Genomic DNA, 17,470 nt, shown 5'->3' with positions numbered 1-17,470 from the left:
TGGCGGAGATTCACTCGTCTAGCGCAGACTGTCCCTCCAAAAATCCTACCGATTCCCGGCCGATCTCTCTTTAGTGGAATTTTGCTAGGAGTTTCTCAGCAGGTCGTATCTAAGCGTATCCATGCGTCTCTCTGACCCCGTTGTTGAGGAGGTACTGAAAGCGCTGCCTCCCCTCTCGCCGCCATGTTCTCTCCTCTCCATGATTTTTCTTTAAATAGTGTTACCAGGTTAGTTTACCTAATGGTTGTAGCAATTTACTGCTATAGTGGTTGCACATTGCTACTTAACAAACTTCCCCAAAATGTAGTGGCGAAAGGCAACAACTACTTTTACTAGTGATTCTGCTGTTTGAGCACAGTTAAGCAGAGAATGATGGGGTTTTGCTGCACATGTATTTAACATTTCCTCTAATATGTTTATTTTTATCTGTGTATTACTTTAGGTTTAACTAAAACCCATCTGGAAATGGATTGCTTTATTCTGAAATAGTATAATTTTCAGGCAGGGCTACAATACTTTGAAGCTGTTATGAAAAAACAAAGCCAGAAAGAACTGTGGACCTAATTCATTTATTTACACATTTAGTACCTACTGTGTGTCTGGTGTTTTTTAGTTACTGGTGCAATGGGACTAAACAAGACCAGTAAGTCTCTTTCTCTCTCCCTTACCTTCAAGCCAGAAAAAGAGACATACTAGTAAACAAACAAACAAACAAACAAAAAACAAACAAACAAACAAAAAAGCAGACAGGAAGTTTCTTCTAGGGAAGAAAGATGAGTGGCGTGAGTCAAGCATAAATGAAGGAAGACAAAGTGGCAGAGAAGCAGTGGACAGGGGCCAGGCTCTGTAGAGTCCTGTGGGCCATCGCCAGGATGGGTTTTTATTTCAAGTACTGTGGGAACATATTCGGGCTTTAATCAGGAAGTGACATGGTTTGATTTACATTTTTTTTCCTATTTTATTTTTTTTAATTTTTTAAATTTTTTTTAATTTTTATTGTTGGTTGTTCAAAACATTACATAGTTCTTGACATATCGTATTTCACACATTTGATTCAAGTGGGTTATGAACTCCCATTTTTACCCCATATACAGATTGCAGAATCACATCGGTTACACATCCACTGTTTTACATATTGCCATACTAGTGTCTGTTGTATTCTGCTGCCTTTCTTTGGAAAGCAGTATGGAGATTTCTTGGAAAGCTGGGAATGGAACCACCATTTGACCCAGCTATTCCCCTTCTCGGTCTATTCCCTAAAGACCTAAAAAGAGCATACTACAGGGACACTTCTACATCGATGTTCATAGCAGCACAATTCACAATAGCTAGACTGTGAAACCAACCTAGATGCCCTTCAATAGATGAATGGATAAAAAAAAATGTGGCATTTATACACAATGGAGTATTACTCTGCATTAAAAAATGACAAAATCATGGAATTTGCAGGGAAATGGATGGCATTAGAGCAGATTATGCTAAGTGAAGCTAGCCAATCCCTAAAAAACAAATGCCCAATGTCTTCTTTGATATAAGGAGAGCAACTAAGAACAGAGTAGGGAGGAAGAGCATGAGAAGAAGATTAACATTAAACAGGGACGAGAGGTGGGAGGGAAAGGGAGAGAGAAGGGTAATTGCATGGAAATGGAAGGAGAACCTCATTGTGATTTATTTTTAAAGTAGCGAAAAAGGCAAGAGTGGAGGCAGGGAGACCCATCAGAGCCCCAGGGGCAGATGGCAGCGCTCGAACAGAGATCAGCGGTAGTGGAAGAGGAGCTTCAGAGGTAGGGTGACCGCAATGGCTTGAAGTTTGGAAATAAGGAAAATCTGGGAAGTGAGGGAAGATGTTTGTGCCATGTATTATTAAGATGAGGAATACAGAGTGAGGGGAGGGCAAGTTTGGGGCAGAAAAGGGAGTTCTAGGTTTAAAATTGTTTTTTTTTCTTATCAAAGTCATATGCACATAACATGAAATGAACTGTTTTAAAAGAGACAACTTAATGACCTTTATAGTAGGTCCAACCAAGATGTTATGCAACCACCACTCCTCGTTTCCAAAGCGTCAAAACTGTTTGGAATATGTTGACTTTGTGATGTTGTCATGTAAAGAGACAAAGGAAGACAGAGGTTTTCAAAGGTAAAAATCAAAGGGTTATGTAAGTCATTTTGAAACATGTATTCTTGGACACAAGGATTAATAACAAGGGCTGCACCTGTCCAACACTGGTGGCAGCCGCCAGGAGACCTCCTCACAGGTGTACTTTTGTGTAAGGATGCAGTGGTCTTCTGCAATGTGTGTTTCTGGTATAGTCTTTTGTGATAGTTTTGTATCGAGGATGACGTCACCTCCACAATAAACACCTGACTTTATTTTTAAAGTTTTGTTAGGTTTATATATATATATATAATCAAATGGACTCTTCCAACTGGGATCCTGTCATTCAGGGAGAGCTCTTAGCTGAAGAGGTAAACTTTGGGCTCATGGTCCTCAAAATTATGGACCTAAAGAGATTCCCAAGACCGGGAGTGTAAATAGACTGGAAAATGAGCTAATAAAAGGACACACACACACACACACACACACACACACACACACACAAAGAAACCCAGAAGAGGGCAATGTTTCAGAGCCAAGAGGAGAAAGTACCTTGAAGGTCACTGAGAGCAGTGGGCCTCTGCTGGATGTGACCACACAGAAGTCATCAGTGATGATGCTCCCAAACTAGAGCAGTGTTAGGAGAGTGGAAGTGAGCTTTGGAGCAATGCTGTAGAGCTCCTGAGTCCCCAGGGCTCCAGTCATCTTGCTCTGACATGGTTGTGTTTCTGGAGAGGCATGGGCTGGGGTCAAGGAGGTGTTTGTTTTAAATGCACAAGACTGTGAATTCCTCTGTGTGCTGAGGATACAGATCCAGAAGAGAGGGATGAACTGATGCAGATTGGAGAGGGGGAGGTTGGGGACAAAGCCTTTGAGGAGGCACAAGGGGAGGGGACTCAGTCTCCTGCTGCCAGAGAAGGCATGGCAGAGGGCAGCTGGATGTGGAGCTCCACCTGATGGTGGGGAGCTGAGGGAGCTCTCTTCTGATTGTGACTTTGGTTCCTCAAGGAAGTAAGGAGGGTTGAGCAGATGCCTGCTCCTTTTCTGATCCCTGCTATAGGCACTACGGGGGAAAGTAGAAGATGGTCACAGCAAGAAGTGTCGTCAGGACACAGAGTGACCAAGTGAAGGAAGTGAGCCATTCAAGGAATAGGGAAATGTGCTCGTGATTGTGAGTTTTCTGAGACACAGAGGGAGAGATTGAGAAGGTTGTGTGCCTAGGGTGAGGTGTCTATGGAGGAATGAGGGGATCGAATCACCATGATAATGGAAACCCAGCTTGGATGTCGTGTGGTAACAGTTGAAGGGGATGACTGGAGGGATGTGTTAGTCCTGAGAGCGTTTTCAGAAAGTGGACTATTGGCTCATCTCTACTCCAGGGACTTTAGCTCAAGATGTAGGACATTGGGTGAAAAGCTCTCCTGCTGAGCAGAGACCTCCCAGGCTCTCAAAAGGCTCCTGCCCTTCTCAGGATAGCCAGTCTCCTGCCAGCCACCTGGGCTTCTGAATTCCTGGCACACAGTGAGTCGGAATGGTCTCAGGTTCTTTTCATTTCTAGAGTTCTGGATGGCAAGAGATTGTTTGCTAAAGGATCACCTCCCTGAAGCCCAGAAGGCCGTAGCAAGTCTCCAAAAGGATTTAAATAACACTCAGATGCACCAGCGTCTGGATACTGCCACACCAATTTCACTTTTGTTCACATAAGTGATGTTTGGGAGGCAGTGTTGTGCAATGGAAAAACCACTAGAGTTTGGGAAGCATCTAGATCTATTTTTTAAATCTAAATCCTGTCCCTTAGCAGCCATGCAACACAGGCCACGTCCTTAAACCTTTCTCCCTAATCCTGCTGCCTCCCTATCCACTCAATGATTTCTGTCCTGTAAAATAATAAGCATGTGAAATGAGGATGTTGGACAGTACCTGGCACATAACAAAGGTGAAATTGTTGCCTTTTGTCTTGTGAGCATGGAAGTCTGAAGATCAAAATAAAGAGAAAGCCATACGGAAGGAATAATCTTAGGAAAAAAAAGAATGTTGATCCCAGTGGGCTGGAAACGAGAAAGTTAGAACTCTCAGAGCTGCTGCCAGGACGGAGGTAGGAGGATGAGTAATAGGCCCAGGGAAGCATGAAGGCAGAGGCATTGAAGAGGTAATTGTGCAGAGGAAGCTAAACATACACATATATTTCAAATCGTGGCAATTCATTTGGGAAAGTGAAATTGAAGCAGGTAATAAAGTTGGAGTGAGTGACCCATGCGAGAAAGAGAGGTCAGATCAGGACACAGACTAGGGTGCAAAGTCAGAGTGACCCCTGCAGGACGGGAGAATTACCACAGCTGAGAGCAAAATTTCAAAATGTGTTGGAAGATACAGGGCTTGTTGGGCACACCTGCAAACTCAAGGATGCTGGAGGCTGAGGCAGGAGGATGGAAAATTGAAGGCCAACATCAGCAACCTAGCAAGATCCTGTCTCAAAACAAACAAACAAAAAATGGGCTGGGGGTGTAGCTCAGTGGTAGAATGCCTCTGATTTTAATCCCTAGTGCTACAGGGACTCGGGGTGGGAGATGCGGGGCTCCAAAGTCAGATGAGGGAATGACAAAGGGATACCAGGTGGGTTCCAAGGCAATTGTTAATAGTGAGCTGAATCCATGATGTTCCGTAAATGTAAGCAAACTTGTGGATAATGGATTTGAGTATCAGGATTAGAACATGTCATCTAATTTATCTTAAAACAAATAAGAGATTATCCTGATCACTACTAGCTCTTGGATTTTTGCCCCATCAGAACCCCATGAGAGTAATTTTGGAATCCAAGAGAGGAGTGTGGACTTCATTGAGCCTGAACTGCCAGCCTACAGGTGTAATGCATGAAGCAGAGCAGACCTGCAAAGCCCCACAGCCCCCAGGCTCTGAACTCCAAGCATTGCCTGTACAAGGAGATGTTGTGACAGGAGTCTTCTGAGGGGAGACAGTTCTCCATCAGTCCTTGGGAAAATGACTTCTGGAATGAGGACTATGATCTAGCCCCAGTATTTGGGTAATCCAGAGTGTCCCTGGTGGACTCCCCTGAGGAATGCTTGTTGGGATGATAGCTCTTACAATTATCTGCTTTTAATGCAAAAACCACTTAAGGAGAAGATAATACACCTGTCTAAACAGCATGGCACTGCCCATCTCCTGGAAGCCGTGGGAGGCAGCCAGGATACCCCACTTCCATTCTGGGTTTCAGAGCCCACTGAGAGCCTAGCACTTTTGCACTTATGGAGTTATAGTTTCTTAATGAAGCACAAGCCTCATGGCAAAGGTTTGAATATGGAATTCTGGGGTAAGTGAATAACAGGAAAAAGGTTTCATTGGAACAAGGGAACTGGGGGCTGATAAGAGAAGGGGGAAGAGCCCAGTGAGATGTCTAACTCAGAGAATTACTTCATCAAAGCCCCCAAGGACAGTGCTGGAACCTGCATTTCAGTGTTGGAAATAGAAAGGAAAGGAGCCACTGTCCCAAATATTCCCTGAGGCTTTGAGCACAGGCTGCTTTTGGCTCCTATCAGCATGGAGGGGGCTAGAGAAGCAGCCCCGCCTCTACCCAGGCCCCAGGCGGGCCAGCACTGGGGAGACTGCACAGGTCACCGCCAAGCTTTGGCCTCAGGAGGAGGCCTGCAGTGCATTTTTTTGGGACAGTTTCACAGGTCATCAAATTGACAGGGGGAAAAACAAAAATTGGTGGGTACTCTAAAGGAAGCTACATGACTTGTTTTTGAGATTTGATTGCATACTTCAAAGGATAATTGGGGAGAGAAAGAGTGGATTTTACAGACACCTAGAATTTCCAAAATAGCTGGAGGCAAGTTTTAGTGAATAGTTTGCAAAGAACACACACACACACACACACACACACACACACAGGATGAGAAGACAATCTGTTCAATAAATGGTACTGGGGAAACAATGAATATCCAAATGCCAAAGAATGAAACTGAACCTTATCTTGATGCATATACAAAAATCAAATCAAAGTTGATTAGAAACTTAAACATAAGATCTGAAACTATAAAACTTTTAGAAGAAAACATTTGGAAAAACTTTCTTGACATTTTTGCCAATGATTTTTTTTTGATATGATACAGAAAGTATAGGCACCAAGAGCAAAAATAGACAAGTCAGCCTATATTCAGCTAAAATCTTCTATTCTTGGGCTGGGGATGTGGCTCAAGTGGTAACGCGCTCGCCTGGCATGCACGGGGCACTGGGTTCGATCCTCAGCACCACACAAAAATAAAATAAAGGTGTTGTGTCCACCGAAAACTGAAAAATAAATATTAAAAAATTCTCTCTCTCTCTCTCTCTCTCTCTCTCTCTCTTTCTCTCTCTCTCTCTCTTTAAAAAAAAAACAAAACTTCTATTCTCAGGAAATTATCAACAAAATAAAAAAGCAGCCATCATGAGAGAAACATGCCATTCACATAGAGTAGGCATGTTTGTGTCTTTCCACAATGTCAGAAATATTGAATAACAGTAAACTCACAGGTGACACCAATTTCATCAGTGGTAGTTTGCTGAATACCTGTGGGTTGCCTGGTAGTTATAAGCTGTGTAATCACAGGTTCTTTTATTCTAGTCTTAATTTCTGACATCTATAACACTCAAACTATACATCATACTTTACATGATTATGTGTGTGTGTGTGTGTGTGTGTGTGTGTGTGTACATATATATATGACTCTACAAGGTTAAGGTTAAGGTAGCCACAGGCTCTGCAAAGGCAGAGAGCAGACAGAATTCTTAGAGTCACCACAGGTAGTCAGATAAGATTAGGAACCAGCCAAAAGTTTGACATCAAACTGAAAAGCTTCAGAGCAAAGGAAACAAGAATGTAAAGAGAGAGCCCACAGAGATCTTTCTTTGCTTCTGTTGAAGGTATATTGCCTCGTATATATTTTACGCTCAGGCTCATGAGTACAAATAATGATATTGCCGTGATATGTAAAAAGTCCAGAGTCAGGACTGCGTTTCAACATGGCTCTTTGGGGAAGCACTGAGCGCTGCCATCCTTTACATCAAGGTTGACATGCCGTGCACCGTATCTTCTGATCTGTGTGTCCTCTTTTCTTTAGGCATCTTCACCTGGTGGCTTGAAAATTTATAAGCATTTAAGTAAGAACAAAAAAAAATGGCTAAAATGAAACAAAACTCAGCTCCAACCCAGAATATCTTCAATGGGGAGAGAAAATAAAACAAAGCCATAGTGGGAGAGAAGCAGCACAAGCAAGCGTGACAGGAGTCCAGAATATTCTCTTGTACAAATGCCTGCACCTTAGTGCCAGCTTGTCCCTGTCCTGTAGGGCCACAGCGCCCCACAGACCTAGCGTCATCTTTTCTTTTGGCCGCGAGCCTGCTCCTCGCCTCTGTGTCCCCTGTCTTGGTTTTCCTACACATCACTGCGCCCTGTTTACTGTGGCTGTTTCCTAGGCTCATCACCCTTCTTGACCATAATCCGAACTGACTCTTGTTCAAACCCTCACGATTTAGGAGACAGTGTTTCTGAGCGTGGGCGTAGTTTGGAAAGGCATTTTCAGGGCAGTTCAGCACTCTGTAAAGAATGAATAAACATATCCACTTTTCATGATCACTCTCGATTAACATTTCCTTATTTTTTCCTTTTGTTTTCTAAGGCTTCTGTGTACTCCGTTCCACAGAGATTTACTCTTGCTTCTATAATTATGCCATTGGGTAAAACATCTTACAGCTTAGCCCTCAAGAAATTAAAAAAGAGGGAGGCTATTCTGGATTCCTGTGACCACTGGGGCAAGAGTCCACCCCTGTTATTTGGGAGTTTTTCCCTGAAGGAAAAGGAATTCCCATTTCCATCATTCTGGGAATTAACCTAAGGACTAGCAAGTGAGGGGACGAGGAAATGAGGGGCTAGAGACAGCATGAGAGCGGAGAGAGGGAAAAAGGGTGAAAGTTTGCCTTTGACCTCGACTTTGAAAACAAGCAGTTTCCACAGTGGGATGAGCTGCACCAGCCCTCTAGAAAGAGGCCAAGAGGTGGCATTGCCCAGCTGCCCTCCCTGCACCCCATTCACGTAATGGCAAGAGAAGCGAGGTGCAATCGCCGCACTCAAAAGGCAGCATTGAACCCCCCTTCAACTGAAGAGGACATAAGATTTCTGACAAATGCGAGTTTGATCCTAGAATCTCCCTGGACCTACCCACCTGCATGTTCTCATCAGGACTCAGGTAAGCCGGAAACAGGCACCACCCACAGGGATCACTATAGACAATGGCACTTGTAGCCCTGGGGATTTAAGAAGTGCAGGTAAGCCAGACGTGGGGAGGAGTGACTCGTGTCATTCCTGGACACATAGAGGCTGCTTGGCAGAAACCTGCCCAGGCCTGAGGGGGCATCAGGAGCAGAACTTTCCTCTCCCCCTGACAGCAAAACTCGACTCTGGAGGTGGTCTCCTGCATGCACAGCCATCCAGCGCGGCTGGCTGGAGCTACACATGGCAAATGCTGTCTCTAGGGCCAGAATTTGAATGCCTAAGGCCCTGGAGAACAGGTGGTGTGGGAAGTAGCCAGCAAAGAAGGGGCTGATCCGTGGACAAACAAGCGACGTCATCAGGGCATCCGAAGGCACGGGTGGGAAGATGAACCCTAGAATTCCTGGAGTTCTGGATTCCTGCTCACTGGGGGAAAGGGACAATGGAGGTCCTCTGTCACTGCAACAGTGAAGGATTTGTGACAGTGCCTGGTGCCCTGCATGGATGAAGCAGGGTGGGCTGCTTACTTGGGTGCATCTTGGAGCAGCTCTTTGTGATGAGTGGTTTTTTATCTGATTGGGTCTGTTGTGACAGGATGATGACCCTCCCCTACCAGTTGTAAATATTTTGAATATAGTTTAAGATACATTTTAGTCTCTTTCCTATTCATTGAAGGCATTGTTACCACATTAATGAACGCATAATTTCTAATTCAAAATAGGAATTTACCAGAAGTACCAATAAGAGTGTCTAATAAGGAAAGTAGATACTGCTTATGGTGACACATAAAAGGGAGAGTCTTTCAGCTTTCTCCAACAAATATGATAGAATTAAAAATTTTATAAGATCAATTAGGGCTATTAATTCAACTCTATAATTTTATAGATGAGAAAATGAGACACAGATACTAGTTTTCTCAGGGTCACTTATTTGTGGAGGGAGAGGCTTCTAGTTATAAAGTACTTTCTTCTCAACAGCTCCATAAGAGGCATCATCTGCCCTGTTCCAGAAATGAGGGCATTAAGGGTCATATTATTTGTGACTTGCTAAAACGCCAACCTCCGTCTCACTGTATGGCTAATGCTGTTTCCTCTATTCCAACTAAACTGGCCCAAGTCTCAGGAGACCTGGGTTCATTCAATAACTAATGATTAATTGCCTGTGATTCTGGCTCCCGCTGGGTTTAGGAACAGAGCAGGGGAACAACATATTTAAGACTCCTGCTGTCAGGGGATGCAGGTTCTCCTACAATGGACAGATAAACTAGCCAATGAATAAAGATGATGCTTTTGATTTTTGATTGTGATACGTGTTTGAAAAACTTGAATAAAAGTTTCTGCAATCCAAGATAACTTGATTTGGGTGGGAAGAGGGTGAGGTCACTTTACGATGGGATGTTCAGACACTGAAATTTCGGAGAGGCTTCTCAGGGATCTAAGAGATGAGGAAGAAAGGGGGTTTCTGGTGAAAAGAGAGCAGCCTGTCCAGTTTTGAAAGGGAAAGGAATTTTGGGTGGTTGGAAGAAAGGGGGACTGGGGCCAGGAAGAGGCACTTGTGGGTAGGGCCCAGGCAACTTTGAAGGACACGTGACAGTGTTCAGCACCTGCCGCAGTCTGGCTGGGCACAAAATAACCGAGCCACCACATCGCCTTGTAGATTCAAACAGCAACTCTTTATTCCCGAACTGTCACTGGCACTCTACTCGCACGTTCTGGGAAAATTTTTCCTCCACCGGGCTCTGCATCCCAAATACTTCAGAACCCCGCGAGAACTCAAGGAGCAGGCACCTGAGGCAGCAGGATATGCCCTATTCCCAGCAGGATCCACCCTAAACCCGGATCCACCCTGGTCCTTGAGTAGGGTCACCTTTCTCAAACATTCATGCAATGTCACTGCAAATGACCTGGGTCCAAGGCAAGCCCATTTCCACAATGGAGAGTCCTCCCTCTAAGCAACATTGGGTAGGCTGACAAGGAAATTGCCATGCGTCATTCCTACTTGGCTATGGCTCTCAGCAAGCACTCGGTGCTGATAAAGCAAGGCATGCTGCCTCCATGGGTGCATGTTGGTGTAGCTCTTTGTGGAATTTGGATTTACACTAAGCAACTCTAACCTCAGTTCTGCCAATATCTACCTCCGAGTTGAGCACATTGCTTTATGTGTTCTCTTGATATGGGTGTTTTCCAACTCTGTGGCTTTGAATTCTATGCTTATGTGGTGCACAGTGATTTTTTTCCCTCTTGCATCCTTTGTTAAAAAAATTAGCACTGTTAAAAAAATTAGCTTAGTATCAAGTGTAATCACAAATAAAAGGCTCAATCTTTCATGTGCAGATAAAGCATAATTTTCTTAGGAAACTGTGACAAACTAAATTTCTAGGCACCTAGGATTATGAAAAATTCTTCTAGTCAGCCAAATTTACCTTATGTTATTCCCTCCATCAACCCAGCAAACACACCCGAGTTACGTTGCTTGGGAAGTTATAGATTGTTAAAGACAAGATACACACACACACACACACACACACACACACACACACACACATGGTACCGGGAGTTGAACTCAGGGGCACTCAACCACTGAGCCACATCCTCAGCCCTATTTTCTATTTTATTTAGAGACAGGGTCTCACTGAGTTGCTTAATGCCTCGCTAAATTGCTGAGGCTGGCTTCAAACTCACGATCCTCCTGTCTCAGCCTCCCAAGATGCTGGGATTACAGGCATGTGCCACTGCGCATGACCAGACCTATTTATATTTTTAACCCAGTACCTAAAATCCGATTCTTATTAGTTACATTATTATATTTTCTATTTTTCCTTATAATATAGTTTCAAATGAGGATCTCAGGCCTTTTCATCGGATACTGGTCCACAGTCTAATGGGTGGGGGAAGACAAAAGACTAAGATGATTCTCCTTCAGATTATCTATCTTTAAGTTTCTCATCTAGAAAGCTGGATGTAAATGTTCCTGTCTGAGAAATTAACTAACAATCATAAAACAAAACAAGACTCTGATCATAAAACAGAACAAGACTCTGAACAAGACTGTCAGAACTGGACTGGGGCTGTGGCTCAGGGGTAGCGCACTTGCCTAGCATGTGTGAGGCACTGGGTTCAAGTCTCAACACCACATGTAAATAAATAAAATAAAGGTCTATCAACAACTAAAAAAAATTTTAAAAAAAGTTTAAAAAAAAAGACTGTCAGAACTACGAGAGTCTTCAAATGGACTATTAGCCAGTCTAAAATAAAAGATAATTTTATGTTTATGGAGAAATTTCAAAACACATGTCAGGTTGAAAGATAGTAAAATATGAATAAAGATATATGTGCATGTAGGTGTTATGAAAGCTTATTCATGTGTGTAAATATGGAAAAAATATAGGAAAGCTCTTGAATTTTGTAAATTTATTAACAAGTATAAAGAACACCTCCTGCCTGACAGGTATGATGCTGGGGCTGGTACTAAAAAGACAGGTAAGGCAGTTGCTTTTCTCAAGGAGATTGAGTCCATCGAGGAGATGAATGCATGAATCACAAGTTAGGCCTTATTGTGATAAGGACTATAGAAGCAGTATGAAGAAATGGTTGGTATAGCAAAGGGGAGAGAGCAATTCATTATTCCTTTGGGGCATGGAAGGCTCTTAAGAGTAAATGACCTTGTACCTTGACCATAAAGAATTAATGAGATTTTTCTAGGCTAAGAATAATATATTCCAGGTATGAACAAAAACACAGAAGATTGACAGCATATGTTGTTAGGGGAGGATCTAATTGTAAGAGATCAACGTCGAATGGCATATAACATCAATATAATAGATACAGAAGGTGACAGTTAAGCAACTGTGGTGCAAAGTAAAGCACTGAACTTCACTATTGGACCTTGAAATTGTACATGGGAAACAAACAGCTTAATTGGAGCTGGGATGGGAGAATGCCTTGCAATGGGGGTGGACTGAAAAAGTCAAGCAGATGGGAGTATCAGCTAGAATTATACCAGAAGATACAGGAGAAGAGGCAGGCTCTGAGCAGCAAAGGAAAAAAAGAGAGAGAGAGACCCATTCATGAGGGGGAAATGATGAGAGATGGGTGTTGAGGAAGAAAGAAGACTGGGCGTTTAATCAATACTTCTGATGGGACAATATTTTATGTTTTACATGGTGCAATTCTTCACCCAACACAAAAATATCTTTGTTTCCCGTTGCTCAGGTAGCTTGGGCACTTCACCATCTTTATCCTCAAGTTAGTATTATTACTGAAGAAATGTACAGAAAAACATCCCTGTCCCTGCATATGAGTTCCAGGGAAGGGTCTTGGTCTTGTTCACTTTTCTATTTCCTATATTTAAAACAGAGATACACATCTTGATGTCCAACAAACACTTCTTGAATAAAGATAATCTGGCAATTGGATTTCCAAATGGAATCTTATTTATTTATTTAATGATGCTGGGGATTGGATCTAGGGCACTAGCTATGTTAGGCAACTATTCTACCACTGAGCTACAAGCCCAGTCCTCAAAATGGAGTTTTAAATTCACGCTACAGACAATAGCTTTGAGATACAAAGGGTTTCCTAGTGAATGGCAGCTTGGGTTTAAACATAGCCTACATAGGAGGCATGTGGATGATTTTCTCCTGTCCAACCAGACTGGGTGCAGACTGGGTTGGAAAAAGAGGACAGGGTTCTCAGACTGCGAACCTTCAAGAATTAGTTCCAAGGAGGGCAGAGAAATGATGATGAGAAGCTTGAGGGTCTGAAGCTCCACTCCCCTCTGGAATGCAGACAGGTCCCCACATTGTGATAGCACAACTCAGCAGAGGGTCCCAGAAAGCTTTGCCAAGTGCCTACAAGCCCAAAGTGACAAAGGCAGCACCTTATCTAATGCAGGAGAGAGCCTGCATCTTTCTTAAAGCCCATCTGGGAGCCCCAGGCTAAGGAAGGAGTGGGAGAGAGCTCTCTAAGGGTTTTGGCATTTGAAAGTCTCCAGCTAATACTCCAGTATTTGATGATTAACAATAGGAGAGGGGTTGTGAGAACTGTTTCCTGAGTTGTTAGTTGGATTCCTTTTAACATCTTCTGAGAGAACTGAATAAAGAATACAATTCTTTGAAAATTGTTTTTCACTGGTATTGTTTTATAAAACCTCCTACCTTACCCAGAATGAAGCCTTTGAGTCCTAGCTTCAATAGCATCACAAGGAAAAAACAAAACAAAAAAACAGACCTGTGCCTAGGAAACTACTTTAAAGAGAAAATTTGAGTCTTTCTGTTTTGCAGAATCTAGAACTGCATATGATTACAAATAGAGGGACAGAGTATTATTTTCTAGTATTCCAAATAGCACTAAATCATTTATTGAGTGCTTACTGCTCTATTCATTTTTACATGCCCATTTTCATAGTTTAACATTTTGAAGATTTAGGTGTATCTTATAATTACCATTGTTTTTCCTTGTTAGCGGTATCATAAGGGTATGTCTATCAGTAGCATCTTACTTTATGAAAATGCTCCATGCATCAGATACTGAGCATTTGACATAAACAATAATCACTACTAAATGTTTTACCAATTAGAAAACAGAGGCATAAAGTTTAGTAACTTGCTCATGGCCATATATATGGTGGAACAGGGAATCACAGGTTTCACTTTAGAACCCAGACTTGAATACAACCCTCTGTCTTTGACAGGAGGGCAGAGGCTCCTTGGCTATTCTGTTACTCGTACTCTTACATGGAGTCCTTCAACAAACTTAAAAAGTTGGCACTGTTTTTATTCCCATGTGACATTTGAGGGAAACAAGTACTACTTAGAAAGATTTAGTAACTTCAGGTCACACTGTTGGAAAGTAGCACTAAGAGCTTTGGGTCTTGACCTGACGCCAAGTTCTCTTTTTCCTGCTAAATAAAAACAAAGTCTTTTAGAGACTCCATGGAAGAAGAGGAAATCCTAATTTCTAAGTTTAGATAATTTTTATTTTTATAGAAAATTTATATGAAATTTATATGATCTGTGAAAAATGTTAACTATGCTATGCCCAAACAATGAAGAGTATTTACTATTTATACCAGAGATAAAAATTAACATTTATGAATTTGAATGTATTTATTTAACAAAAAAACACAAACAAACAAATAAAACCCCAGCAACTTGAATTTCCAGCCACTAGGATTTGGTTACAGTTCTATTTTGAAAGGCAATCATATAATGATTTTAATAAGATCTTACATCCTAATGATAGTCAGCAGTAAATGCAAGCTGAATTGGTTCCCTGGAGTAAAAAACAACAGAGATGAAGTTCAGTTGGAATCAAAGGTGCTTATTAAATTCAGACACATTTTAATTCATTATCTTCACTAATTAAGACAATATATATCAATGATTTTAATTCTGATAATAGGATTGTCAATAATTATCAATAATACTGATTTGCTGATTGTGACTATTTCTATATTCAAATATATTTCTGATTCACAGACTTTCCAAGGGACTAATATTTTTAAGATCATAAGGCCTTGTGTTTGTATGCTAATTGCTTTTCTAATGATTTTCAGAGATTATTTATATCCATACAAGTACCATGTGAGGGGGGTAAAGACTCAGTAAAATAGAGTTTGATGACTTAGAAAAAGTCATTAGCATTTCAGGTAAATTTAGGGGCAGCATACTGGTCTTGTCACACAGCCTGAGCACATAAGGCTGGCATCTGAAATGAGCTCTATACAATGCCCATTTTTAATGCACTTAAATGAAACTCTAGGTGAATTGATTTTGCCTATTAACCAACATTCAGGAAAATATGGAAGTTTCTACTACACTGTTAGCAAGATTGTATAATAAACTTTTTTTATTATCTATGAGAATCTATGTAATTTTCATTGAATGAATTGGTTGTTCTATTCATTCTTTCTTTCTTTTTTTTTTTTTTTGTACTGGAGATTGAACTGAGGGATACTCAACCACTGAGCCACATCCCTAACCCTATTTTGTATATTATTTAGAGACAGGGTCTCACTGAGTTGCTTAGCCCCTCACTGTTGCTGAGGCTGGTTTTGAATTTGCAATCCTCCTGTCTCAGCCTCCCAAGCAGCTGGGATTACAGGTGTGTGCCACTGCGCCTGACAAGTTATTCAATAAGAGGAGTTTTTGTTAGGAGGAATAGACTGGTATATCGTCATGTATTGATTTAGACATAGATTTACAAAGATAAGTCCGGGCTCCTGCATCCACTAGTTAATTAGAAGACATGAGGTAAAAAGAGAATATGAATTTTTAAGAGGAATTAATGCAAAATGCACTCAAAATCCAAACTAACATTTATATAGTCTAAACTTCTACACTTTCAGGTATATATGAGGGCACAGCATTTATGAGCATGTTTGTAAGAATCCCTTTGAATGGGAACAGGTCCAAAAAAGGTTGGGTCCTACTGCAGGTGTTACCTTCTGGCCCAATGGTTCAAATGTCAGAGGGCATGGGGTGCAGGGATGAGTGCTGAAAGGGAAGATAGATCAGAAGGGGTTGCCCTAAAAGGAATGCTCTGGAAATTTTGTTTTTGTTCTTCTAGTGTGTAATCTCAGCATTTACATGTTGAAATACTTTAAACATTATCAATTGCATTCATTTCATATATCTGGCATATTAGTTCAGACACTGATTTTTAAAAATTAGATGTACTGGCAAACATTTTACCTATGATGCTCCAGAACAGTAAAGGAAACATCCAAAAGATCTATGTGAGAGAGGGAATTGTTCCTTGGGTGGGGCTCTAAATCACAATAGTCCTTGGATTAGCAGAGTCAGAACTACCTTGGAACTCAATAAAACCCTTCAGCACCCTCCAGGCTCACTGTACCAGACACGCTGAGGGCATAGTCCAGCAATGCACATTTAATAAGAATTGTTTACAGGAGATTTTGAGGCTGGAGCTTGAGAACCATGGCTTAGTCTAATGGCATCTGTAGTCACATCATTGTTAAAGGATCATGGAGGGTTACATTTTCTCATCACACCTTTCCGGAGCTCCTATGTTTTAAAATCACTGCTGCCACAGTTCTTCAGTGTGCTAAATTGTTTTTGCTGAGATTTTGAACATCAAGAGTTACCAGGAGTAGGGATGGCATTATTGTGTTTATAAAAATTGTTTACAAATCCACCCAATATTTAGGGGAGAAAACATAAGAATTCACTTTTCCCCCTCCCTCAGTGAGCAGAAAATGCTTGGTTAAAATAAAACAGGAGTAAAGAGACTTGCAGTGAGGCATGGGGACAGGGACAGAACTGAATGGAGAGAACTAAGAGGGACATGGGGAAGAGATTAAGAGAAGAGCTGTCAGAGAGATGCTCAAGGCAGTGGGTGGTCTCCTGTATGGGAGAACAAGAACATTCGTTAATAATAACTGCAGCTTGATATTTAGATTAAGTTCTTAGACTTCTTTCCTTTGCTAGTAATGCATATTCATTCCATCTTGTATAAAACTTTGTGTTTATTAAATGTGCATCTTCTATGTTGTTTTTGAAAGTAGTTATTTATAAAAAAAGCTATGGGATTTTTTTTTTAAATAGTACCAAATATAAGTGACTAAAACCAATGATTAGAAAGTTTCCATACATTTTCAGTGATTAGAACACATAGTTGGGTATTGATGTTAAAAAGAGGAACAAAATTTGAAAAAAAGTGATTGGCTTTTTTCTATAAAGGATGTTTTAGTCTAAACAATAAACATTTTGCAAACTTTCATTAAGGTAACTTTGACAAAATACTTTTGTATAAAAACTGAAAAAAGTAGGAAAGTGCAAACATTATCTTAAAGTAATGGAGGAAAATCAGGATTTTCCTATAAAAGTCTATGAAGAGAATGACAAGTATATTTCTAAAGCACTGGAGGACTCTGTACTATTTACACAGGACACACTCAAAGTAATGATAACTTTAAAAAAGGCATAACCAGACAGTAAAACAATCTTTAGTTTTCAAAATTTTATCACTTTATGCCTATATATTTCTGGAAAAATACAAATATTTCTTTTGATAATAAACCAGATCATGCTATCAATTGATTTACATTACTGTATAAAAATAGAAGATATCATTTCATATCTGATTGTT

This window comes from Marmota marmota, unplaced genomic scaffold (genome assembly GCF_001458135.2).
Source record: "Marmota marmota marmota unplaced genomic scaffold, marMar, whole genome shotgun sequence".
Classification (NCBI taxonomy): Eukaryota; Metazoa; Chordata; class Mammalia; order Rodentia; family Sciuridae; genus Marmota; species Marmota marmota.
The sequence above is the reverse complement of the archived record's forward strand: the minus strand, read 5'-3'. Positions refer to the sequence as shown.